The sequence below is a fragment of the Prinia subflava genome, chromosome Z (assembly GCF_021018805.1).
Source record: "Prinia subflava isolate CZ2003 ecotype Zambia chromosome Z, Cam_Psub_1.2, whole genome shotgun sequence".
Lineage (NCBI taxonomy): Eukaryota > Metazoa > Chordata > Aves > Passeriformes > Cisticolidae > Prinia > Prinia subflava.
In genome coordinates this window covers 90,262,229-90,288,810 of record NC_086283.1, presented here as the reverse complement: position 1 = coordinate 90,288,810, position 26,582 = coordinate 90,262,229, and the positions used below count along the sequence as shown (strand labels likewise).

The 26,582-nt window shown below is 37.4% G+C and overlaps 1 protein-coding gene across 4 annotated transcripts in view; it reads left to right on the top strand.

The window, feature by feature from the left end:
- Window positions 1–26,582, top strand: part of ARL15 (ADP ribosylation factor like GTPase 15) — a 291,798-nt gene that overhangs the window by 53,842 nt on the left and 211,374 nt on the right. The window lies entirely within an intron of this gene.

The window sequence follows — 26,582 nt, the reverse complement described above, 5'->3', positions numbered from 1 at the left end:
CTTTTAAGCAGTCGAATGAAATAACTTTTTATTAGTTAGTCCATGGATTATTCACAAGCTTTATTTTAAAAAGACTTGAGTCTTTAGCATTTGGTAGAAATAAATTTATTGTACTAACATTGCAAAAATTAATTATTGTTTTGCTTACAACACTGGATGTGTAATTCATGTATGTGGGAAAATGGATAGCTTCTCAGGATACAAACAGATTAATGTCTGTACTCTGAAAAGAACTGGAAAATGGAAAAAGGACTCTGTGTTCAGGAAGGATACAGCTGTGTTGGTGGGGAAGCAGGAGAGGGTACTGCACAGCTACCTGGTGACTCCCTCTGGGGAGCAGCTGCAGCTCTCTTCCATCTGTGCTCCTGTTAATTCTGTGCTCTGTAAAACATTTGAGTAAAGAAACACAGCCATTTGCTTCGTATTGTGTAGAATTGTAGAATTGCTAGAGGAGTTACTGACGCAGGTGTCTTCCCTGCTTCTCAAGGTTCTGTCTTTGATTCTGCTTGTGAGAGGTGCTGTTTTTAAGCAGGTGGAGACTTTTTGGAGGTGTGTGAAAGGTTTGTGCTGTGGCAGTGAGCAGTAGATGGCAGTACTGTCTTGTTGCACAGCATGAAGGCGAGTCACTGGAAGTTTTAAGTCCTGCGAAGCATGCCCTTCACTACGTGTCTGCTGCTGAAACATTGGTAGTTAGGACATATATTGTTCAGCCTAAACTTAGGGTAGTTCTCTTAAAACAATGCTCCATGTAGAAAATTTGGTGGAGACAGGAGATTCTGTGTATTTCTGAACAAATACTAAGTACATGTGTATTCTTCAGTTATCTGTTTTGTATGTGATTGAGACATGAAAGAAACTAATGCTAGCATGATGCCATTTAATCCCATTGCAAAGGTAATGAGAAATTACTGTGATATGTACACATTTTCAACTTTTTTCTTCAAGGGGAAATGCTTGCTGCATTTGAAACAAGTGTTGGTTTGTGAAGCACAGTTCATTCCTGTAAATCTTCCACTTCCCCATATTGAAATATATCCACTGTCTGAAAACTTGATGACTCATAGTGTATCAGTCTTTTGAGTCATAAGTCAGGGCCAATCTCTTGGCTTTTCTAGTACCGGAAATCTTTGTGGAGATTTTTTTCTGTTTATCCATGAACACACTTTGAACGGAAGGACTACTTGGTCACTTTTTTTTTTGTCTTAAAGTCATCTTGATTGCAACAATAAATTTTTTTTTGTTCCTCACCCTTTTTTAAAAAAAAAAAATTAGAGTTTTTTGTTTATTTGTTTTCTTGGAGTGGTAATCTTTTAATCTATGTCACTAAAAAAAAGTTATTATAATTGAGTCTCTCATGGCATGGCAGCAGAAAGCTCCTCAGACTTTCATCTCTGGAACAGTCTCAACTTGTTTCTCTTCTAAAGTTGTTATTGAAAACTGTCTATATAGAACCCAGATATTTTATGTTAAGACAATTGTAATTTCCACAGAAGTACTGAATGAAAACATCTTGAGGACTATAGTGTAAGTTTTTTTTACAGTTTTGTTTCAGTTACAGACTACAATGTAGCTGTTCTGACTTCATACCTACTCTTACAAATACGTATTTTTTCATGCTAGACTGACAGTTAAATTGTATTTGGAAGCTTAGTTTGAGTGATTTTTTGTGTGTTTGTGTGCAGATATATAGGATTTTAAAGGGTCTTAAATTAACTATGGAATTTATTTTCCTGCTGTAATTTTATGAAACTTTTAGGGATGCAGTATTTTATGACATTCGTGTTAGGTCATTCATGTTAACATGCTAGTTCTGGTTTTGGGCGATAAGGAAATTACTAACATCAGCTTATAAAAGTTTAAAATGCAGTTTTAATAGTTTAACTTCCACTGAGCTGCTCATGGTGGTAGAAGTAAATTTTGCTACTTGTCGTTTTTTTCAGTTTACAAAGAAAAGTATTTAAGGACCTAGGATTGTAATCTTACAATCTTTTCAATGTGAAACACCACTATAACAGTATAGAGTCACATAATATCTTGAGCTGAAAGGGACCCACAAGAATCATTGAAGTCCAACAGTATTCAGATTGCTTTCAAAAGATTAGAGAAAAAGACTTAAATGATAGGATGTCAGCTTTTAAAGACGGAACTTTTATCAAAATGGTTGTTAAAACCTGCCTTTGCTTCCTGACTTGATACATCTTCAGGATCAGCAAACCAGCTTTATGCATAGTTTTTCCAGAAAGACTAATGACTATTTATTGTAAACTTATACATCATAAAAAGAAAACAGAGTTAAATAAGACATACAGTTTCAATGGTCAAAAAACTGGGAACAATATAATTGCTGGAAGCCTACTATTAGTGGATACTTAAGAGAAAATAATGGTGAATTTGATGACAAAGCTGAATGTTTTGTGCAGATTACTGAATTGGTTACATAATGCATTATATTTTAAAAAAATTACAAAAATGTCTTGAAGGGCAGTATTAAAAATGCACCCCAGAAACTGTCAGAAGTGAGCTTTGCTGGAAAAAAAGCCCTAAGTAATCTTTGTGTTTTGTTTTTGTTTTCTTTTTGTAGTAGATGAAGCTTTGACAATTTAAAATTTGTGGTATGCTATGTAGTATGTTTACCTATTTAAGCTGTGTCACGGAAAGTCCTGATTTGTTTTTTTGGAAGCAGGAAAAAATTTGCTTTACTTTTAGTTTTTGCATAGCCAGACTTGCTCTTAGGTTTGTAATATTTAGAGAAGTTCAATAGGGGGCCCTTGGTGCTTTGATCTAGTGCCATGGTGCAGTTTAATGAGAGAGAGGTTTTCAATATTGTCTGCGATATTGCAAATTCTGCCAGCTCTGTCTTAAATAAGAAAATGCAAGATTTACACCTCTGAAACCTTCCCTTTTTTTCTGGGCACTCTTTCTGTTTGAAACAGGTAATTACAAAAACCTCCGGATCAATTTTTGTAAAGGGGCACCCTGATGGGTGCCATGACTGAAGTGTGACATGAGCCTTTTCCAATACAATGGGTGGCCTAACATTCCTCGGGAAGGCCAAGCTCATTAAATATTCTCTTCTTTTTTTCCACCCTCTCCCCCTCTTCATGCACTTAGCTTGAGTTGTGCTAAGTCTGAGGTTTCTTCACTGAGGACTTAGGAAAATTGCATAGAGTTCTCAGATTGAATTTTTTATGTGTATGACTTCATGATGGCATTAGCATGTGCTTTGATCCATGTGTGAATGGCACTGGGTCGGCTCTTATTGCCATATCCAGATGGTGTTACAGGGAACAAACAGTTGTGTTTTAGGATTTCTCAATAGACTGTCTAGACTGGTCTTGCAGCAGACAGATACAGCCACCCATCAAATTAGCGTTTGTCAGATTTATGGTAATGGTTCACCAAAGCCTTCCTGTCATTGACATTAAGATTTACGCCTCCAAAGTTATTTTGTCTTCCGCAGCGTGTAAAGTCTGATCATATGTATGTGTTTGATTATCTATATGTAGATGTATATTTGCATATATAAATTTTTAACTAAAGGAAAGGAAAGCAACTGAAGAGAAGTAATTGGTATGGTAAGAGGCAGAATTTTTAAAGTATTTTTTTAAGAGGCTGATTCCTACAGCTGGATTGATTAGGGAAGCTTTCCCTTGCCAGTCCATCCCCTCCCTTCAAATAATAATACGGATGTTCTGTTCTAGCCAGTGTCTCCCATATGCCCTTTTTAGAAAGAAAAACATGTATGTGGATTACTACGGCTAGATTTTGCACTTTCATGTTACACTGCAGTAATATGAGCTGCTCCCTGTACGCAGTGGGAATAACCTTTTGACAGGCAGTATGTCCACTCTCAGTGGAAATGTTTTTCCAAGTCTGGCCAGTGCTCCTTTGATCATGCCACCTCAAACGTAGGGGTCATAGCTACTATGCAATGTAAGAACCACTGATGGTTGACCAGGGGAGAGATGATTTTGAGGAGAGCATATTTAAAATAAGCCAAATGTTTTGAAGTATCTTTTTGATTCTATTTTTTTTGGGCATCAGCAATTTGTTTTGCAGTGGGAATGCTAAGTAGGAGCATTGAGGAAATTTTAAATTATGCTAAAACATGGTGGTACATTTGATGGTGGAAACAAGAGGTGGTGTAAATTTAAAATATATGAATTGCAGTGGCAAGCTCTGAGCTTTAACATGCCAGAGCATGTTTTGAAAGTGTTTTCCTGTTATAAGGATATTTCAAGAATAGCAAAGGGAGTAATGGGATGATGAAAGGATCCAGATGTTACAATAAACTATATATTTGAGGAACATTACCACTTAATGAAAAAACAATTTTACACAATACTTAAATTAATTTGGAAGTCTCTCTGTGGTATGTGCTTTGGAAAACCTCTCCCCTGTTTGCTAGGAATAATTATTACTGAGCATGAATCCGAACAAGACTGCAATTAAATATAAAGCCATTTTACAGACAGCTTTTGCTATCTGCTATTGCTTTAAGGAGCTTTGTGGTATTAGAAGAAAGTAAATATATCTGGTAAATATGCAAATAAAATTAAATACGTAAATACTAATTGACAAGAATCAGCTCCAAGAAAATGGTGTTCCCTGTGCACTGTTTTGGGGACTCTTAACCTCTTTGCTACACAGCAATAGTGTATTAGGGAATCTTGGAAAAAGCAGATAGTTTATACTTTGCAAATCTGTGATGGTATAATACTTGTTTATGCTTTTTGGTAGATTTTTGTGGTTTATGTGTTCTGAGAATGTTAGACTGTTATAGTTTTCCTCTTTAAGTTCTTTAGTGAAGAGAATGTTAAATATCAAACAAATCTAACAGAAGAATAGGAATTCTTTTTATGCAGAAAAGGCATAGGGCTGTTCTTTTTTTTTTTTTTTTTACTTTTCTTTTCATATTTCTTAGAGGTATTATCTGTGGCTGTTTGGTCTAATAGTTTGTCAAACTTTGTCTCTCTGTTTTACCTTCTCCTGAATCAGTGGCAGCGTTTTCACTCTCTCTTTTAAGCAGAATAAGAAAAACATTCTTGGTTCTGATTTTCCTTCCTGTGCTCCAACTTTATCAAAATAAGCATATGTTGCAATCAGATATTTTAACTGACCTGCTAATTTTCCATATTAACTGCAACTAGTATTAATACAGCATTTAAATAATTGAGTAAATATTGTAACTTCACTATAGTTTTGTCCTGATTTTAACTGGATGTTGTGAAACATGTATCTACAAACAATAATTTGTTATTTTATTTTATTTTATTTTTAATTTTCAAGACCACTAAATTATACTTAGTTACTTTTTGTACTCCTTGTTCATGGTGCACTGGAAAACTATATACAGCCTGGGAGGCTTTAGATGCAAAATTTTTCTTAGAAGTTGAAGAATTGAGATTTTTCTTTCAGCATACTTCTGGTTTTGTTTTGATATATTGAAAACTTGGAATGAAATATTACTTCATGTTGCCTTAACTTGTATCAATCAGCTTAAATTTTTTACATAAGCAGTTTAAATTTTCAAGAATTGGTACTTCTACGGCTACTTCTACTTACTTATTCACAAGATAATGTGAGTCTTTATGTAAGCATTGCTCGCTTTAATTAATGTGGTTTAAAATAACTTTGTTCATTGCAAGTGAATTTGTCAGAGATGGGCTAAAAAGTTCACTTTTTTTTGTGTGTGTGTTTTGGTTTCCCTCAACCCCCTAAGTCTCACTTTTGGAGCAGTCTAAACTTACAAAACTGATCTAGTAACAGAGGGACTGATGATAAGAGGAGTGGGCCTGGCCAGGTTCCTGGCAGGATGGTGTGTTGTGCTGCCTGAGCTTGGTGTGTTACAAACTGCTGTCAGTTCTGAGAGGCAAAGACCCCTAGTACCACAGCCGAGGATGGTTTGCTCTGTGAGCACATGGCTGGAGTGGAGAAGGAGAATGTGAGAGCTGCGGGGTGGTGCTGGGTACTGCCATCACAGCGGCCAGAGGTGCTCCCTCCCAATGCATCCTTCTAGAAAGGGGTGGGCCACCCATGCTGCCTAACTCGGGAGATGTGCAAGCAGCAAGATTTAGATCGTTTTGTTGGCTTTGTGCTTGGGTGAGTCACTTTTTTTTTTTTAAGAGATTTTTTTTGACAGGTGATGAACTGGGAAAGAAGGTGCTTCCATCTCCCCTCTCTTCTGACAATGTGAAGAGAGAAGTGGGAGTGGTGAGGAAACAAACTGTGGCAACTGGTGTGCGAGACATGGGGGCAGAGGAGTGGAGTAAGTGATGAAAAGCAAGTGAGCAGCTGAGAGGGGCCTGATTTTTAAGATAAATTGAGACCAGCCTGTCCCTGCCAGCCCAAAGGCAGAGGTTTTCTGCAGCTTGCCTGCCTGAACAGCAGAACCAGGGCAGTCTACTGCCTGGGCCATTCCTCTGAATCCCAGGTCCATCAGCTGCACCCCAGAGGCAGTGCAGTCTCTAGTTCTGCCCCCCACTCCTCCATCTGTGCAGATGTTGAGGAAAATTGGGTGAGGGGGAGAGCAGAGCTGCTAGAGCTAATCTTGCATTGGAAGAGAAATGCTGTAGAGCCATGGCCTAATTCCCCTGTCAACGCAACTGCCCTCACACCCAAACTTGCAAGTGTTTTAAATCACAGCTATCTGGCTTACGTGGAAATATAAACTAGACCTCAGGTATTGTTTAACTGAGTCTGGCAACCTGCCTGTTGTGCAAATGAGGATACTGAGTAAACTCTAAAGATCTGGCAGATCTTTAGAGCTGTCCCACAGTTCTCCCAGAAGCAAAGACAGATGCTTGATGATCCCTTTCCAGGTAATGTGTGAGAGGGTTCTCTTTCCCCCTGACTGTAAAAACAAAACAAAAAACACCCTGGTCATTGTGATACACCTCTAGAGATGTTTTCACTGGTAAATAAACAGTAAATTGGGTACTGACTACTCACACTGTGACTAAGCTGGTGTGGGTGCTTTGGTTTGAGCACCTGGGCAAAAGTGGCAGTGAATCAACATGCCTACATTGGATCAAGCAGTCTATGGAAGTCTATTCAAATTAATAAACTGTTCAGGCTTTTTTGAGGGCCTCCCTCACTACTCCCAGTGCTAGTAGATTTTTAAGAGCTGTTGACTTACAGACTGTGTTCACTGGAAACTGTTGTCACTTTAGACTCGTATAGATGAAATATCACTGAAGGGCACTGTAGAATTTGTGTTGCTTTCACAGGACAATTGAGGTGGGAAGGGATCTTAGAAGGTCTGTAATCTAACCTTGTGGTCAGAGAAGGGTCAGTTTAAGGTCTGACTAGGTTGCTCAAGGCTTTGTTCAGCTTAGTTCTGGTCTTGAAACCAAGTGGAAGAAACCATCAAAGATAAGGGTTGTGGAGCCTGTCTGGGCAGTGCTGAACTGTTCCCGTGGGCAAAAAGTATTTTCTTCAATCCTGTCTGAACCTCTTGGGCTTCAATTTGTCCATTGTTTCTTGTCCTCACTCCATTTACAGCTGCATGCATCCCTTCAGAAAGTTCCCAGGACATTTATCTGGATATCTCAATTACTTTAGATTGTCTTGAAGATTGTTATGTGTTTATACTGCTGTGGCTTTCTTAGATTTTGTATGTGAGATTTCTTTGAGCAGAGGGTGCAGCTCAAGACTGCAGTCTGATTTTTGAGAGCTGGCACATTCAGTATGCCTTATGTAGTATAAGTACAAAATAAATTTGAACAAATAGAAATTTGTACTTTTGGTAATATTGTCATCTGAAACATACGGAAAAAATAATGCCTTGATGCATTTGCATTAACAAATGCCTGTTCTGAAAAAGGGAAATTAGTGTCTCTGCAAGTAACAAAGGGAAATGGGTTTATTTATGTTATATTTGCTGCTACATTTAAGACTCAGAGTTGAGAGACTTTTAATTTCATATAGGAAACTCAGGGTATCCACAAAGACACTAAAGTGTCAACAGAACCAAAAGACAGCGACATGTTAATATGCTACTGTTTTTACATAGCAAGGCAGTCTGAAATTGATGTTAAAACATCCAGCTTTATGAAAACAGATGTCTTTATTCTCTCTGCTCCACAGATAGATTTTTCTGTAGTGGCTATCAATTAGGCAAGTAGTTCATATATTTCTTTTTTGTTTTCTTATGACTTTTGGATAATCATAAGGAAATATGAGTTGAGCTACATGCTACATGAATACATGCTGAACTGCAGTCTAGTCTGTGCACAATTTGCAGTATAATTAAAACTAATTTGAAAACACTTTAGGTACGTAAGCACTAATCTATGTGTGGAAGTTCACTGAGTTAAGCTAACTTACATAATGTATATATGTCATGTATGAATGTACTAAGAATCCACTTCTTAATTCACGTTTGCTTTCTTTTTGTGCATTACCTGAAAGGGCTGAAGTATCACTTGTTTATGTGTAGCTCCGCACTGTCATTTGAGCTGTCTAGGGTCTGTGTAAAGCACATTACTTGTTTTATTTTTAAATCAGTGAACCCCCACTTTTAGAAAGGGTCTGTGTCATGTTCTCTTCCTCTGCTTGATCCAGATGCACTGGAGCTTTTGCACACTATCTACAATGATTGCTTTCTAAAGCCTGTGCCTTAGGTAGTTAATTTTCTGCAGTGGTACAATAGCATTTTTGATGTGCAGAGCTGCATGTGAATAGCCAGTAATAAAAATCTAGCATCAAGGCCAGAAACTATTTTGTACTACAAGGCTTGACTAACAAAATGTACTGTTTACTGAAGTGAGTAGCTTGTTTATTAGAGCAGAAAACTAGGAGTTGGTGAAACTAGGAAGACATGGGAAATCTGAACTGCAGAATGGTCTCTGCCTTGATTGATCTACTTATTTATGTTACCTCTGTTCCAGCTGAAAACCAACAGAATTGGATAGAAGAAATCTGTTGCAAATTTTTTGGTCCCGCCCTACTCTTAGTTCTATGTAAAGCAGCAATTTTTTCATTTTTTAAAAGCTTTCTGTGCAATTTATTAAATACTATTTTTTGTTAAGACAAAAACGTTGCTCAGATGTTCTGCTTAAAATGCATGGCAACGTGATACGAGTGCCTATGAAATTCAATATGGTACTCCGAGATGGTGCTTTACTTTTTCTCTTTGTGGGCATTGAACCCATTCCTATAATCACAAGGCTATCGCAAAGGAAATTTTGCTGAACTGATAATTGTCTTGTGGTTGAGACACTACCACAAGTATTTCACTGCTGAAGTCAGCTGCGGTGGGAATGAGCCTCCCTCGCCTGATTTGGCCCGTAGCAATGATCTCTCAACTGCCATCATCACAGAAATTCATGGAGAAACGGATCCCCTCCCACGCGTTAGCGTGAAATCAAGCACCCGATCTTGGAAGGAATCTGCCCGCAGAGCAGCGGGCCGCCTGGCGCGGGTGAGCAATCCCCACGTGCCGCGTCCCGGGGCAGCCTGCCCGGTGATTCCGTTGAAACGCCTCGTCCCCGGGTGGAGCGCGCAGCGATACTCAGCCTAGGGGTGATGAATACACGGATAACTATGCTTGAATCCGCATTCCTGGAGAAGGGGTGCAGTCTCTTGGGCAGCCAAAGATGGCAAGAGTTTTTAGCTACTGTTACTATGTAAGCATCTAGCAGTACTGCAAATAGTTCCCAATAAAAAAGCCTAATCCAGTTCCTCCTACATTCTTTGGGATATGTCAGTCCTTTCAGTAGTCGGGTTTCGAAGCCCTAGCCTCCTAGGGTTTAAAATTGGCAATTGCAAAAGGAAAAAATACTTCCTCCCCCCAAACAACAAATGAGCAAATCCCCCTGAAGGAATGAGACTACACTGTCGGGAAGAATCTCTTTTTCTTCCTATGTTCATTTTGGTGGACCCTACATATGCATAGTATATAGTGATACTGAAAATAAAAACTTGGCCTTTACCATGCAGTACAGCTTAACCTGGGATGACGGGACTGTAGGACAAGCACAACTAGGGAATAGCATCTCTTCAGTATTGGAACATTTTCATTTGGTTTATCGGATGGAAGCACTGACTGAAGTGAGTTAAGCACCAATATTATCACGCTATAGAAAAGTACAGAAAAAACCAAATTGGAACTTGATGCCATGTTCTGAAGTCTCTTCCTACAGACCCATGAATATAAATTATATTTAAAAGAAATTATTTGAATATTGGCTCAGCTGCTAAAGAGAAAACTGTATTTACTAGATGGGGTACAAAAATCCAGTGAAATAATTCAGGAATCTTCACCTTCATGATGCTGAATGTCTCTAGAGCTTTTAGATGCTCAGGTTTCTGAATGAAACTCTCCAGCCTGCTGTAAGTGTTGGGAATGAATGAAGTTATGTGCCCATTCATTTACAACATGGAGAATACCCAAGCTAATGAACAGGAAATGCTGAAGGGTATATTTCACCCACATGATCTGCAGTGTAAAGTGGTTAAAAACTGCAGGATGTTTATCTCAGTATTTTTTTGGAGGGGAAACATGGTTGTGAAACTGTAAACTGAGATTTCTGCCTTTGACAGGATAGAAAATCAAAGATTTTTTTGTTCCATTTTTAAAATAATGTTATCTCATGTCTGTATTGGAAGAAGAGTGTTTTGTAGTGTTGGAGCAATATTTTTCCCTACATGTGGTCAATGGAGAAATCCAGAAAGTATAGGATGTTTGCTTTCTTTGCCAATATTTGTTTTCAGTATCAATTTATAATGGCAAAAATGATGACATCAAATTCTTTAAAAACAAATCCATGCAATCTGGTTTTTGTTTTCACTATCTTAAGATACCAGGGATGAAGTCTGTTTCTAATAACTAGCTAATGAGCCACTGAAATAGCTCTAGTTGCTGACATTCTTTCTGGGAAGATTGATTAAATTCTCCAATATGCTACATTAAAAAAGTAGATCTAGAGTGCAATCAACACAGGAAATGTTATGAGCAAATTGGTCTTCCACTTGTGATGGTTCTTACACTGAGACTAATGAATATTGCAGGAATTTGGAATGCAGAATAGGACTAGTATGACTTTTCGAATATATTTGGAATTTGTGGAATGGCAAGCATGAGCAATCTTGCTTAATTTTTAACCCTATTGTGACTGGAAAAGTATTTATTTGAAATTTTTCCAGAGTTCTGACTGCTGACCAGAGATACAAAGTACATAGTCCAATGGAGATAGTCTTACTCTGTTTTAGACGGCTTAATAGTTTCAAATTAAGATCAAAAGAATGTCCAGTATATGTAGCATGTCATACATCTTAATCTACCTTAAGCACATAACACATACATAACAGTGACCTTCAGTTGGCACGTTAGTGATGGAAAGGAGTTAAGAGTTTAGATTTTGTCTGAACCTGAAGGTAGTGTTAATTCTTGTTAAAATAAGTCGTCCACAATATGCACTTAAGGGAAATTCAAAGCTATTACAGCAGATGGCCTGCCAAAAATCTTAAGTCATTTATGACAGTCTAATAATGTTAAATTCTTTGAACATGTGTAAAAATGGGGAAACTTGCAGGTCTAATTCCTGAAAATGTGGGAAGCACAGAATTGTGTACTAATGATCAAATTGTACTGCAAATTCACACAGTTCTTTGTTATATGGGATTTAATTTAATGGGGTGTTTAGTTGTTGACAGAAGTTCAGCAATTTCTCCAAACAAAATATGTTTTTGTTTACCCTCAATGAGATCCTGTGTGGCACCTGCAAGGTAACCTTTTTTTTTGTCACTGTTTTTTGTCTAGCCAGACAGCCCCAAATTATTTGTAACCAGAAAATTATGAAGAGGACTTTGTTATCCTAAAATGCCACATATGAGCTACTTTTGTTTCCCAAATAAAACATTCATGATACCATCATGCGGCTTCTGGCATGTAGATTTTTTCAGTTTGTTTTTTTTTCGCAGTTGGTCTTTCCCATTGCATGACTTTTTGAATGCTTCTGAACCCAAATAGCTTTAAAATTATGGAATGAAGTCCAAGTCACATGCTTGATATAGTTAAATTTTGTTAAAATATGTGCTTCTACCACATTTTCTGTGCTCATAGTTTCACTAAGGAAATTCTTAATTTCTTGGTTCAGTATTATTTCCACTGGCATCTGTGGTATATCAAGCTGTCCCTGATGGATTTTCTTCTGTGTTTATCTGACACACAAGAAAAATTTTTCTAGGAAATACCACTGAATAGTATGGTTGATTGGAGGAGAAAATATATTGCTATTAGGCTGGAATGTAAGGTTTAGTAGAAGAGAAAAGCAGGAGACAGCAGGAAGAAGAATCATGATACATTTGTCATTAAAATACTTTAGTGTGCCTGGAAGCCCAAGTAGATTTTAATGTTTTTACAATGGACTTCATATGTATGCTTAGTGCAAAAATATTTACCTGGTTTCATATTGTTGAGTGGTGTGCTTATTGCTTTCAATGTGATTTTTCTAATATGAACATTTCCAAATCAATTTATGGTCTGTTGGAACTTTATCTTCATCTTATTTGTAGAAGATTATTTTTCTAAGGATTTTTATTGGGATAGAACTTAACTGTTTTTACTATTTAAGGCTGTATAATGTCCCCAGCTGAAAAAAAATCTTCAAACATTTAGTCTGCAGCTTAATAGTTCATTTTGATTCCTGTTTCTGGGCATAAGTCAAATGGGACTTCTCTGCTTAGTTTTGTCCTCTTAGAATAAACTACTTTAAATTGCTCTAGTTCCCTTGTGCTTGATGGACATCACAATCATATTCTTATATTTTTGATGCCTTTAAAAACAAAGCTAGCATGAAATTTGCATTTTGTTGTTGCTTTAAACTATGTTTCCACGTGGAAGGATGGTTTTCTTTTGAAGTACATGTAGGTTGAATCAGTGCCACAAATAAACTCTAATTCTGAACAAAATAATAAAAAAGCCATATAATTATTGCTTTTCTTCTAGAGTATGGAGCTTATTGCCTGCTTTAGATGCATTGCACTGTGACTTGGATTATGTTTAGCTTCAATGGTATTTCACTAGAACTAATACGTTAATAGCAACATGTTCTTCTCCCTTCCTGCTAGAAAATTCCCTTTTTGTAGGTTTTTTCCCTGCTCTTTCTTTCAATTTTACATTAGCCTCAACTTTGTGAAGTTAGGTACATTTAAAAATAGGTTTAATAAAAATTGTTTCTAAGAATTAACTTTAAAATAACCTAATTTACTGCTATTGTCAATTTGAAAATATAGGCAAAGGTGCATTAATTTTGGAAATCACAGTTATCTTCTAATATCAAGGATCTTTGAGAGGGTTTTTTAGGAAAATGATTCAAGACAGCATATTCTAATTAGAATACCTCATTATTTCTTTAATTTTGAACCATAGGCCTAGATATTTTGTGTCTTTTCCATCAAATTATTTCTGAGTTGTAGAGAGAGCACTTAATACTTAAAAAAAAGTTTGAGATACTTTAGTTTCCTGTGGTAAGGGATGGGGAAAATTCAACAGGAAAAACAGTAGCTGCTAGCAGATTTTCAGATTTGATCAGTATGGTTAACAGTGACAGGAGAACTTCTGCTTCATCATTCTGCCTAACTGATGAGTCTTCAGTCTAGTGAGACTGAAGAATGTTCAGTCTTACGCTTTTTTTTATATGTTGCTCCAAATTTTTAAATTTGATTTTCTTGGTACACATCAGTTAAGGATGGTGACCTGACATAATTTGCCTCTTCTCTGTTGCAGGAGATCTAGGGGCTTGTGCTATATTTTGGGCCCCAGAAATGTTGACTTGTCAGGGAATGCAAACAGCAGTTTTTTCTGATTTATGTAGGCTTTATAAAATGCCTGCATAAAAATGAGTAGAAAACATTCTTTTGCAGTAAGTATTTCAAAATCTGATCTTTCTGCTTTTGACCTTCAGAACTGGAAGACTGAATTAAAAGGATCCCCTCTTTTAATTCCTTTGGCTCAGTATCTATCCAGAAGGTCCCTGGTACTTCCAGCCCAACTATACCAGTCCAAGGTTATACGTAGAGCTAATGCCTCATGACCAGCTCTTCTCTGTTGGGCTGTGGGATTTGGTGCAGAGTTTTTGCTTCCTACTGGTCTACAGAGGTACTGTTTCTAATACAGAAGTACACCAACTGTTGTTCTCTCTGTTCTGCAAACCTCTCGCATAAAAGTTCATCTATGTTGCATGATGATACCAGTTCTAGGTGTCAGATAAGGGTTGTGTGCAGTGAACTAGGAAACCAAGGTTTGACGTCTCTTTCCATGCTTTTATAGATTGTAATTTCTTCCTGATTAAGCATTGATCTTTTTAAGACATAATTTGTGATTGTATGCTTTTCTGGAAATAATCTTGACAGCATAATCTTAAGAATGTCTTGCAAGGATGAGTTCTCTTCAAATAAAGAGGACTATATTATTATTACTTAAGACAGTAAAATTCTTCCAGTGCTTTTTCAGTTACTGTGATTTTTGACATGTTTTGGAGCAGTTAGTTTCTTCTGAAATCCTACACTTTGTAACTTTATTCTCCAATAACATAATCAAAGTGTGCTGCATTCCTTAGTCCTTGTATAAAATGGTATGATATATCCCATGCCTTGTTGTATCTTTTCATGGTAATAAATTGCTTTGAAGAATTACTTGTGAGCTGTGAAAGCATCCTTTTCAGTGAAAAATCTCAGTGGCATGAATAGAACTGTGTGCATCTTTTCTCACGCTCTATATGTTCCCTGTGTTTTAAAAATACTGATTTAATGATATGTAGGTAATTGGCAGTTGCTGAGGTATCACTGTTAAAGTTTATTATACCTTTAGATTACAAAATCACAGCTTCCAGTTCTTTATTAAGATTCTTTAGTTGTCTGCCAGTCTTTAGGAAAGTGAATGTAAAAATTTAAGATACTTAAAAAGTTGAGTTAAAGCCATTGTACTGCTTTTACAACTAATTGTATGTGTTAGTCTCTCAAGGACATTTCTCAAGTCTTCCATTTCTTAAGCCTGTTTTTATTCATTGTCTCACTCTGAATTATGCTACCAGCTACAGATTGCTTATGTTTCTCTGATAGACTCTCATCATTATGGCAGTTCTCCCTGGTCCTCAGTGATTTTTTCTCTCGTGCCAGCAAAAAAGGAGTTTCGCAGCTTGGCAAGATTTATGCTGATCTAGAATAAAAGATAAAATTTTTGTTCCCGTAAGAAGCGGTGAGTCAGTTCTTACTGAAGTGGCTGCAGCGTCCTTAGAACATGTATTAAATCTCCCACAGCTAAGTATTAAATCAGCTGAGAACCTAAGCATCCCCAAGCTGTGCTCAGTTATCTGAACATGTTAAGTGTATTTCTGCTTAGATTTTTGCTTGTATTTGTCAACATCAGCTGTATTCTTGAGTAACAATCTGTTGCCTTTTTAAATAATAAAAAAAAAATTATGGAATTGTTGCATAATAATTATCTGAAAAAAACCAAGACACTCATCACACACTCAATGAAAGCAGTATCATTGAGAAACAGATTGCACAGGAAGAGTTCAGGCAGAGGGCTTTTATTCCTTTTAAAAGTGTTGGTTTACTAGAGCTGACTAGAGGCTGCACCTACTCAAAGGAGAAAAATTTAATTCCCCTTAAAAGGCTTTCAGCAGTTCTGAGACTAAGAAAAAAAAACAACCTGGCATAGTGATACACTCCTGTGGATTGAAATGTTTCAAGCCTCTTAATTGATAAAAAGAGCTGGTTGTTTCACCAGGTGAAATTTCTTGGCTTAGGCCGTTACCACCACAGAGCAGGCACACTGACATGAGTCTGCATAGCTGTATGGCAGGCTGTTTTGTGAGCAAAGCCACAATCATGTGTGTTTTCACGAAAAAATAAATCTGGTTCTTGCCAGCTTCCATTTTCACCTAGAAAATGTTAAAATTCAGCCATGGCTTTTCAAAGATAACATAATCTATGTGTCCAGAATTTGTCTACAGAATATTCTTTACCTTCTATTTGGGGATTATTTCCTATCTAACTCTAGAAGATGTATAGACATTGGTCAATACTTACTACAAAAAAATAAAATAAAATCCTGTTTCTGTGTTTGGTGGGTTTTTTTAATTATTATTTTTGTATATATTTTTAAATTCAGGTGTTTTTTTTAAAATTTGATTTTAGTTTTGTTTAACAGTGTGAACTTGTGAAAACAACAATTGTCTGTAGTTGACACATTTCTCTGTAGGATCTGTTCCCTTCTCTATCAGATGAAAATCTCCATCTCAAACTGAGTTTTGTTGCCCAAACTTTCAGACACTAGAAGTAGGGCATCTCTTGGTATTGTCTTTAAGATGGTTTAAAGGCTGTGTAGTCCTTTATTTATTCATGCTCAGGAGTAATAAATTTCAGTTCTAGTCTTGCATTTCTAAGTGAACTAAATAGCCAATGGAGTCTTCAGCAGCAGGAAGTCAGCTGGGAAGCTGTGGTAGATATGTAGGCAGAAGAAAATCCCAACTTGCAACTGGAGACGAGAAATGTGAAATGCCTGTGTTGGAGCATGAGATGTTTTCAATGGCTGAAGCTTCTCAAACCTAACTCATTAAGAGTTTGATTGAGGCTAAACCTGTTCTGCATTTTTAATGGTGCTTGAGATTCATATGCCTTCCTTTAATTGTATATTTTGGATTAATGTTTTTGTGTGGGTTGTTCTGTTTCCTCCCATGGTAGTAATGTGCTATCCTAGCCAAGTAAAACTGTTAGGCTCTATAAGGGGGAGGGAAGAGAGGTTCCTGTATATGTTAGTACATGTTTCATATTCCCTAGAGTCTTTTGGTCAAAACAGGTATTCTCTTGAAATTTCTCTCTCTCTCTCTCTCTCTCTCTTTCTCTTTTTATTTTTATTTTTATTTTAATATAGTGTACTGGGAAAGTAAGAGGAAAAGGCCACATAAGATTGAAATAATTCAAAGGGAGCTTAATGAATAGATGTTTATCGCCTGCAATTATCTAGTGTTTCAAATCCAACACTGGAGACAGGTAATGCCATGAACTGGTAGTAGTCTATTGGAGCTCCCATTTGTGACTGCACCAATACTGGTATAATTCTTACTCCATTTTCTGGTGTTGAAAAACAGTTTTGTCTTTAGTGTTCCAAGCAGAAGAATTCTTTGGCCAGGAGACTTGCACAGTCTGCAAAATCAGGCTGTCTTTGTTCTGTCCTCCTCCTTCTACTATCTAAGTCCTCCGATTACTTCTTGTTAGATTGTATATACTGGTAATGCTATTTAGATGTTAAGGGCATACACTGTTTCTATTTTAGTAACTTTTGTTGCATAAGTTTCTACTCACTGCTTCTATTTTACTAACTTTTGTTGCATCACTTTCTACTCATATATTCTTATCTCCTGATAATTTTAGGACAGTCAAACATTTGTTGGTTTGTTCACTTCTTGGTTTGATAATACCCAAATTTGCCCGGGTGTGCTCAGTGTACTGCACTAACAGAAAGCAGCAGCAATTCCTGAGCAGGTTTAAAAGTCACACTTGAAACTGTACTTTGCTTCTTAAAGTAATGTCATACTAGCATGATTGTGTTTAATTTCGCTTTTATGGTATTTTGCAAATTGATTCTAAAACTGTCTTGTTTGTGGCTTCCCCCTGCATCCCAAATGTCAGTGGGTCCTTTTTTCGTTGTTGTTGTTTGCTTGTTTGTTTGCGGGTGGTTTGTTGTTGGGGTTTTTTGGTTGGTTGGTTCAGTTTGGGGTTTTTTTTTTTTTTTTTTTTTTTTCCTTTGATACTCACAATCTTGTTGTACTTACTATTCAATCTTAGCTATAACCTTGTTCAGTAAGACCAGACTTTATAGAAAACAGTCTGGACTGCTGTCCTCAGAGATTTCTCCTCTTTTCTCTCAGATTTGATGTCAAGTGTTGGTTTTGAAATCTTTCATAAGAAGGAACAAGTCATATCTTTGGGCTTAATCTCAGAGGAAACATTGCCTCAAGTAAACATTAGTTATTTCTTTTTCTTCCATCAAAGCACTTAGAGTTTCTCTAGGTTACTTTACTTTTTGATACTCAAGAGAAACACACTCACCCCAGGAATTATTTTTTTTTTTATTTATGATTATGATGCTGAACAACTCTGAAAGCTTTGGATGAAACTGGTTGGGAAAAATATACTGGAGTTTGCCTGTTTCTTTAATGTCACTGATACAATGGATGGAATAATTCAGATCTTGTTACTTTTTTCAAGTATTTATTTACTGGTATCACCTGAATCCCCCTTGAGGTCTTCTGGCTATTAGTGCAGGAGGACGCACTTCTCTTGTTTGCACTTGGCTATCCCCATGCTTTTTTCAACTATGTTTCAAATTAATATGTGTTTATTTTAGCTTAACTGATTTTTGTGCAGACCATTTTGTTATATAGATCCTTTTGTAAATTTCAGAAGTTTCACTTCACTGGGCATGATGGGTCTTATTCTCTTACTGTACTTTGAATTTGCCTGCAAATTTTAAGAGTAGGACAGCAGCTTTATTTTTTGAATGCATGGAATACAATGCAAGTGTTCATTTACCTCCATCTAGTGAACAGCTAGATTTCTCTTTGCACCAGATATATTTTTCTGACTTTTTTCCCTTGATCCATTCTGGCATGGGGCTTGAAGATGTCACTCTACTCTTTCAATAAATCCTCTTTTTGATATTGTTACCAAAGTAGTACGATGTGTGCCATGTATGTCAAATATGAATGTCCAAGATCTTGTATACTTGTAAATAGTTTTTGAAGAGAAAAAAGAAACAAAGCATGCTGTTGCATGTAAGTGGCATGTAGCTGTGTAGTCACCTCAGAAAAAAATCAGAAAACACCAAGTAGTCTATATGCTTCTTTCCGCTTTTGTGATCCCATGCAAACAGAAGAGAATTATTCATTCCATGCTGAAAAAAAATTTTTTTGGTAACCCACCTTATAGCACACATAAATAATGGAAAAGCTTTTTATAGTTTGGCTCAGAAACTGTACAGGGGTGCTTTTTAGTAAATCTTAAGCTCAGAGGTGTGATTTTGTTTTAGTTGTTGTTATTTGTGTGGGTTTTTTGAGGGGGTGTATTAAGAAAAAAAATGTATACATTTTTTATTCTTGCCAGAAAGTAGAAGTGACAGGAGGTGTCACAACCTTAACTTTTCCACATTTGAGTGGTGCTGCTACTGCCTTTTTTGCTGGTATTTTCGATGATTCTTCAGGTTTTTTTTTAGTGTGGTTGGGTTTCCTTAAGTTGTGAAACAAACTATTTGCAAAGGCTTTCATTCATCTTTTTTGTTGCCTTTGTCTCTTGCTGTTAAATGTGAATGGACTGGTGGATTGAATGAGTTAGTCTTGTGCAATAAAACATGTGGAAAGCAAACTGTCAGAGAGGAAACAACTTGAGCAATAATTCTACACTTGATGGAACTTAGAAGTGTCCAAAAGTCCTCTTGGAGCTTGATTTGACACTGCAGTGAAGCGAGTGATTGTCTTCTGTTCAGAGTACCACCTGTGCATGTGTTTATAGCTGTTTGTTGACTCAGCTTTGATTTATCATAGCTGTCTGCCATTTAATTTTATGTAGGCTTTTAAATCATACTGAATATCTGAGTACATCTAGAACTTGATATTTATTACTTCATTCTTTCTTCTAGTGTGAATGTAAGGGAGAATCATAATTTGGTTTTGATTTTATGGGGAGTGTGTAAGAGATTAAGGTCAGAGAAGCTAACTTTCCATTTTGGATGTGAGGTTTGTGGTTTATTTTGGCTGATGGTAGGGAAAAGACTCTTGTTGCCTTACAGCTTCTTCCAGGGAAGTTATGCCTTTGACTGCATTTACTGAATTTTTATGATTCCTGAACTTTGGGTCAAGCCTTCATCTAAGAGCAGTTCATCTGATATCAGATAAAACAAATTATCTCCTGCAATTTGACCCACTGTAGTTGTATTATCATGACCATGAAGTCCTTTGAAATTATATGCTCTGAACGGTAGTGTTGTATCTGGCTTGTCAGAAATCATCCAGTTCTTTCTTCTTAACTATATTTCCTCTAAGCCTTCTCTGTTGGTAGCAGTTATCAAATATGTTGAAAGATGAATGTGCCATTTGTCTGGTTTTAATGCTCAAGCCTGCGTCTTATATTCTGTTCATCCACAAGGGATGTTGAAAAGTTTTTTAAGGCTATTGCTTCTTTTGAGATTCTGGAGTCTGGCTTCTCTGAAATACCAAGAAGCTTTTGACAGGAGATGGTAAACAATTTCAGCTAATGAATCCAAATGTATTTCTTCATGGTGAGAGGGCATAATTTGAGATTCCTGCTCTAGACCATGTGTTGCTGCTTGGTCTCCTGTAATAGAGGAGGATCTATGTGAACTGCATAAAATTCATCAAGGTCAAGGGTAAAGTTTTGCACCTGGGGCAAGACAATCCCAAGCACCTCAGGCTGAGCAGAGAATAGTTTGTGAGCAGCCCTGCTAAGAAGAACGTGGAGGTGCTGGTGGATGAGAGGCTGGACATGACCCAGCCATGAGCACTCATTGCCCAGAAAGCCAAATGTGTCCTGGGCTGCATCCAAAGGAATGTGGCCAGCAGGACCAGGGAGAGGTTTGTGTCCTTCTCCTCTGCTCTGCTGAGATTGCACCTGCAGGGCTGCATCCAGCCCTGTGGTCCTTGGTACAGGAAGGACATGGAGCTCTTGGAGCGAGTCCAGAGGAGGCCTGAGCATCTCTCCTATGAAGACAGGCTGAGACAGCTGGGCTCACTGAGCCTGGAGAAGAAAATGCTTCAAGAGATATTATAGCACCTTCTAGCATCTGAAAGGAGCATCCAAGAAAGCTGGTGAGGGACTTTTGACAAGGACATGTAGTGATAGGACAAGGGGGAATGGTTTTAAACTAAAAGAGAGTAGATTTATATAAGATGTTAGGAGGAAATTCTTTACTGTGAGGGTGGTGAGACCCTGAAGCAGGTTGTCCAGAGAGTTGTGGTGCTTCATCCTAGGATGAGTTGGATGGGGCTTTGAGCAACCTGGTCTGGTGGAAGGTGTCTCAGCCGCTGGCAGGGCAATTGGACATAGATGATCTTTATGGTCCTTTTCAACCCAAACAATTCTGTTTCTCTGTGATTTCTGTGAGGTAGGATATCACAAGGACTGTTTGCTCTTTAAAACTGCCTCACTTCCTTGAGAAAGTGTTTTCTTATCTCCTTTTTTAATATTATCCATTCTTAAATGCCTACACTTGTTGGTTTTTCTGCAGCAGAGTCTGATAAAAAGTTGAAGAGGAGTAGATGCATGTGGATAAGGACTGCTTTTGGTTCAATCTGTGGGCTGACCACCCCTTAGCCAGATTAAACTAGAGGATTGCTTTATCCTGTGTGAGGAGTGGTGTAGCAGTTAGGAGTCCTTGAGCCTTCCACTGTATTTTGGATTGTTACCCTGTATTGGGGTGGAGGATCTTGAGTATAATGGCCACTGCTTAATGAGGTTGTGGACAGTCAGAGAAGGTGTCTAGTCAGGATGCTGAGATTTTTGTCTGTGCTGAACATCACTCAGGCTGGCAGTGGCTACATGCATCTACATTCATCTCTTTTGGTAGCCACAAAACAAACAGCAATCTTAGGTTTTGTCCTTACTACTGAAGTCATATAGATGAAGATGAACCTTGTTTGGTTGGGTTTTTTTTTTGTATAGGTATAACCACCTGTACAGTAGCAGTATGGAAATTGAGGAGACTGCAACTTTCACAGCTGACACTGTGAAATGCTTGTAATTCATTGTACTAATTAAAAGTTCAGGTGTTCATACAGTTAAAATTTAGTTTTATTTATATATCCTTCCCCTCCTCACCTCCGTACAGCGTATAATTTCACTCTGGTGCCTTGTGTGTTTTATTATTTGCATTCAATTATTCCACTGCTGTTCCCAGTTGTTTCCTATCGTTAACACTATAATTGTCTGTCCTGTGTTGTTGTGTTCCTCCTTCACATTATCTCTTCAAGGTTTGGCATTTCTTTGTGCTTGTGTGATCTCAAACAACATCAGAGCTATGGAACCTACCATGTGCAAATTTTCCTTTTTTTAATAAACCCCTTGAGTTTTATCAACAGCTTTAGATGATTAACCAGTCCTCTGGATATAAGTGTGTGCAAGTACCAGAAGTCTGTTTGTTCAAAGATACCTTAAATGAAAAATAAATTGTAAAAGGAGACCGTATCCATAAATATAACCAAGACGGGGGAAGGGAGCAGAGTTAAGGTTGAGCTTTCAACCTTCATTCTGTATTTCAAGAGTTCTGAATGCTTGGTTTGTTAGCATTAGTGCTGCACTAACTTAGGGTATTTTTCCATGAGAGTGTGTGTGTTTAACCAACTAAGCATGAAATCCCTTGCTTCTGTTTGTCCCTATTAAATAGTGGCAACAAAAGAAACAGACAGGAGATGGGTCCAGAACAAAGCAGAAATAATGGAGTATTTCACCCCAAAAAGGAGAGTGAAACGAGAAGTACAATGAGTAGGCAAAGACAGACTCAACAGCTGGAGGCAGTTTAATGTGTTGTAGAGAGTACTAATTCAGGGACATTTGCTGCCCAGAGTTTCAGTCTGTGATCTCTGAGTGGCACATATATCAGAAGTGTTTGGCCGTCCCTGCTGTAAACGCAATATGCTTTTACCAGAAGAAATCTTCATAGGCTTTAAAGGGACACTGTCTAGGATTGTCAGCATAAGTACTGATCCTCCTAAAACCCAGAATCATCATCATCTGCTTGGGTTAGAAATCTGTAAGAAGAAGTAGAACTGGCTAACTTCTTCCCTTAACTTTTACAAAATGATTATACATGCACATGCAGCATTCATGCACACTGACAAGTAAAATGAAAGTAACAGTGCTGCTGAATAGCACAAAGATTTCTGCAGACTGCACCTATTACTCCCAGTTTCCTGGATAAATCCATCCTTTTTTTCCAAAACTGATTAAATTCATGCATTTTTAAAGGTACCTTATTGTTTTATTTTCAGTACTTAAAAATATGTTTGTTCATTAGAAAATGAACTCCTGACTCTCTCTGCCTGCCTCTCTTTGCATGCTTATTTTCCCCATCCAGTGACTATAGCTTTGTGTGATATTCTCAAAAATTATGAAAGCTGACAATTAGACATGTCATTTCCTTTATACTAAGTAAGGTCTTACCCTGATAGGATGAGAAGGCTCGAAAAAATGTTCTGCTTTTGTTGCTAGCAGTGGGGTCTGAATACATGACCATATCCCAAACAACTTTTCAGTGACTGTGCCAACTAGCTCTGCTTGACCCTGTATTTGCAGTAGTCCAATGCTTTCTTTTCTGTCCGCTCTGACACTTCCTCTAAGGCACTGTTTGAGTTTGTTTCATAATACCTAAAAGGCAGGATTTTATTGCCCATTGAGCAAATCAGGTTTGGGAATCAGTGGAGGAGTTTACCAGGTCTGTGTCTGGCAAGTTAATTCAAACTTCTTTTATACCTTTTGGGTTGACTAAATGGAATGGAAAGTATGCTGGTTTGGGAAAGAACTGACCACTAGTTGTGAATTGAGCAACTCTCTCAATGTTTTTGATATATTTGTATTTTGGGTTTCTGGAATGACTTCTTTAGTTACTGGTGCACATTTCTTGCAGTTTTGTGGTTTTCAGAGTGCACTGTAATATATGATGACACCTTAATTAATGTGTAGCTTTAGTCCATGGTTATAAAATATTTCAGGATGCATTTCCTGTCTATAATAAAATGCAGAATATAAGACGCAACTTTATTTGCATGGTCAAAACATGGCCAAACACTTCTGAATCTTCTATTCCCCACAGATACTGTATAGCAGATGAAGCTACCACAGTTGAGACAATAAAGGTTTAGTCTCTATAATGGATGCTTAAATGGCCCTAACTTTGTTAGGGAGCAGGTAACTTCAGGTGGCTGAGAGAACAGGAACAGAGTGATCAGACTGTTCGTATAGTGGTATTTCCAATGGGAAAGATGTTCATTGAGCTTAAATAAGGAGGGTTGCGAAACAAATTTATAAAATCTAAATCTGTTATTACAAGCATCCCCTTCAACATGCTTTTAAATTTCTCATCTCAGCTGCTGCTAAGTGCAATATACAATAACTTAAGTTTCAGCATCTTTTTGAAGCTAGAGTATTAAAAAATTGTTTTCATTACAACTAAACCAATTTACTGAAGGCAGTTAGCCTAGCAGAAGGACAGATTCATGATATAGGGGAATCATATCAGATAAAATACAACAGTGGTCTGGAGGGAGCCATGTTCCGGACTTCTAGGGGTCTCTCTGAGATTTTCATGGCTAGCTGTGCTTAGTAATGACAGGTAAATGAGAGGGTGGTGAGTCTACATATGCTACTTTGGAGATGCAATCTGAGCTGGATTTTTGATCATTTGTTTCATCCATAGCATATAAAGGTTCTCCAGACTAAGTTAGACTTAAGGAATTTGCAGTAGAGAGATTCTGAGGTTCACAAAACCCGCCTGTCACTCACAGCGCCTCCATATGTGTTCTGCAAAGCGTAGAAATTATCTTTCACAGAACTATATATTATTAGATGTTGTCTGGGCTTGAGAGTCATATCTGGTTGCATAAGAACCAGTACAGTGCCTGGACAGAGAAGCCCAGGATTCCATCAGCTCATCTATTCCTTTATGTTTTCCAATGTGACATCAAGAGGTTGTTGCAAAGATGCCATGATGACAGAGACAAATTGAATCCTTTTAAAGACCGGCTGTAGAGGATCTGACACACAGCCTCAGGAGCTCTGGCAAGCTCTGAAGGATTTTATGTAGCCTTCAGCTTGATATCCATTAAGTGGAAACTCTGTTTAAAGGGGTTTATCTTGTTCAATGAACTCAGTTGGCCTTTCTCACTTAAGTACCACAGTAGAATGTTTGCTGTGGCTTTGTAGAACCTGTGAGGTAAGTATAAACCAGTAAATAAATAGAACATCTGTAAATAAACCTAGAAGGCAAATTTATTCCCTTAAAGTATGGACACATTCAAGGGCAAACCTTAAAGAAAATAATTTTGGAATCAAATCTTGATAGAGGCAAAGCTATTATTTTTAAAATCTGCTGTCTTTATTCAGCTTAAATATTATTGTACATATTCTTACTTCTAGAATGTTTCCTTTTACTCTTTTAAAGGTTGCTGAAGTAGTTTTGTAGCTTTCGCTGAATTTATCTTTTGCTTCTTGAAAGCAATGAAAACTGTTTTGGCAGCATATGTATTAGCTTACCATCTAAACTGAAAGAATCCAATTAAAGTTCTGTGTTGAGTGAGCTGTCCTTTTATAATCACATTCTCACTGGACGACTTGCTCACAGGGTCAGACCCCACTGTTTGCATTAGAGCCTTACTGACATCAGTTCAATTTCTCTGCTCCTCCAGTATCCCTCAGTGAGAAAACCTGGGCAGTTGTCAAGACAAACTAGGTTAAGGTTGTAAAGACTGGATTTCTTTTCCTGCAATCAGTGCATGCAGACTTGTGGTTAAGATGGAAATAAAGAGCTGGGGCTATGTCAAAACAGAATGTGTGAGAAAGGGCTGATTGCACAGATATGTTTTCCCTTCCCTATTAGAGCAGATGTCATCCTTTGATATAAATGTGGCAGATACTGGGGAAAAAGTTATTTTTTATATATATATATTTGGGTGGTGGAAATCTACCTTGGAAATTAGTGGGTAATTATGCCCTGTGCGTAAACTTCCTAGCTTTCCTGGAATTGTGTGCTTTTAGATTTTTGCATAAAGCGTTTCTAAATTGCATATAAACAAAGAACTGAAGAACTTAATGAAGGCCTAAGGAACCTTTTGGATAAACTTGGCCTACTTCAGCAGAACTGTTTAAGAGAAGTGAGCAGAAATGTGAAGTAGGCTTTGTGTAAGAGACTTTTGTTTACATTGTGATTAATTTATACTTCTCCAGGGCAAGTGAGAGATCTATCTGTTTTTTACTAGATCTATGTCCAGCAAGATTTATTTGTTTATTTGTTTATTTATTTACAAGCTGTACCCTTTAAGAGCTGATGTTCTGAGCGAAAATGCATGACAAAGCAAGCCTAGAAAGGACATTAGTGGGGCAAAGGTCTCTGATTCTTCTCTCTGACAACAGGTAGAGTCTGTTCAGCAATTGCTCAGGATTGACTCTGATATTCACACCAGATATTGCATGAAATTGGCACAGGAAGGAAACTCATGCATAACCAGCTGCAGAGCTGAATACAGCACGTGCCTGTCTCGTGGTGTGAGCAGTTTGTGCTGCTTAGGAAATGGATGTTATATTCCTCACACCATCTTTTTGAGGTTTAGATGAAAAGTTAACATGTATATTTGCTTTCTTATAAAGTTGTTGTAGATTTTAGTTGAGGTGGTCATAGTCTGTTAATTATTGACCTAGTCAAAATAATAAGTTGGAGTAATAATTTGCTTCTCTCCAATGCCTTTATGTTTATAAACCTCCTTCTTAGAGGGTTAAATGAATAAACATTTGCCAAAAAAGAAAAGTAACCTCTTCCTTTTGTTTTTGTTTTGTTTGTTTTACCCTAC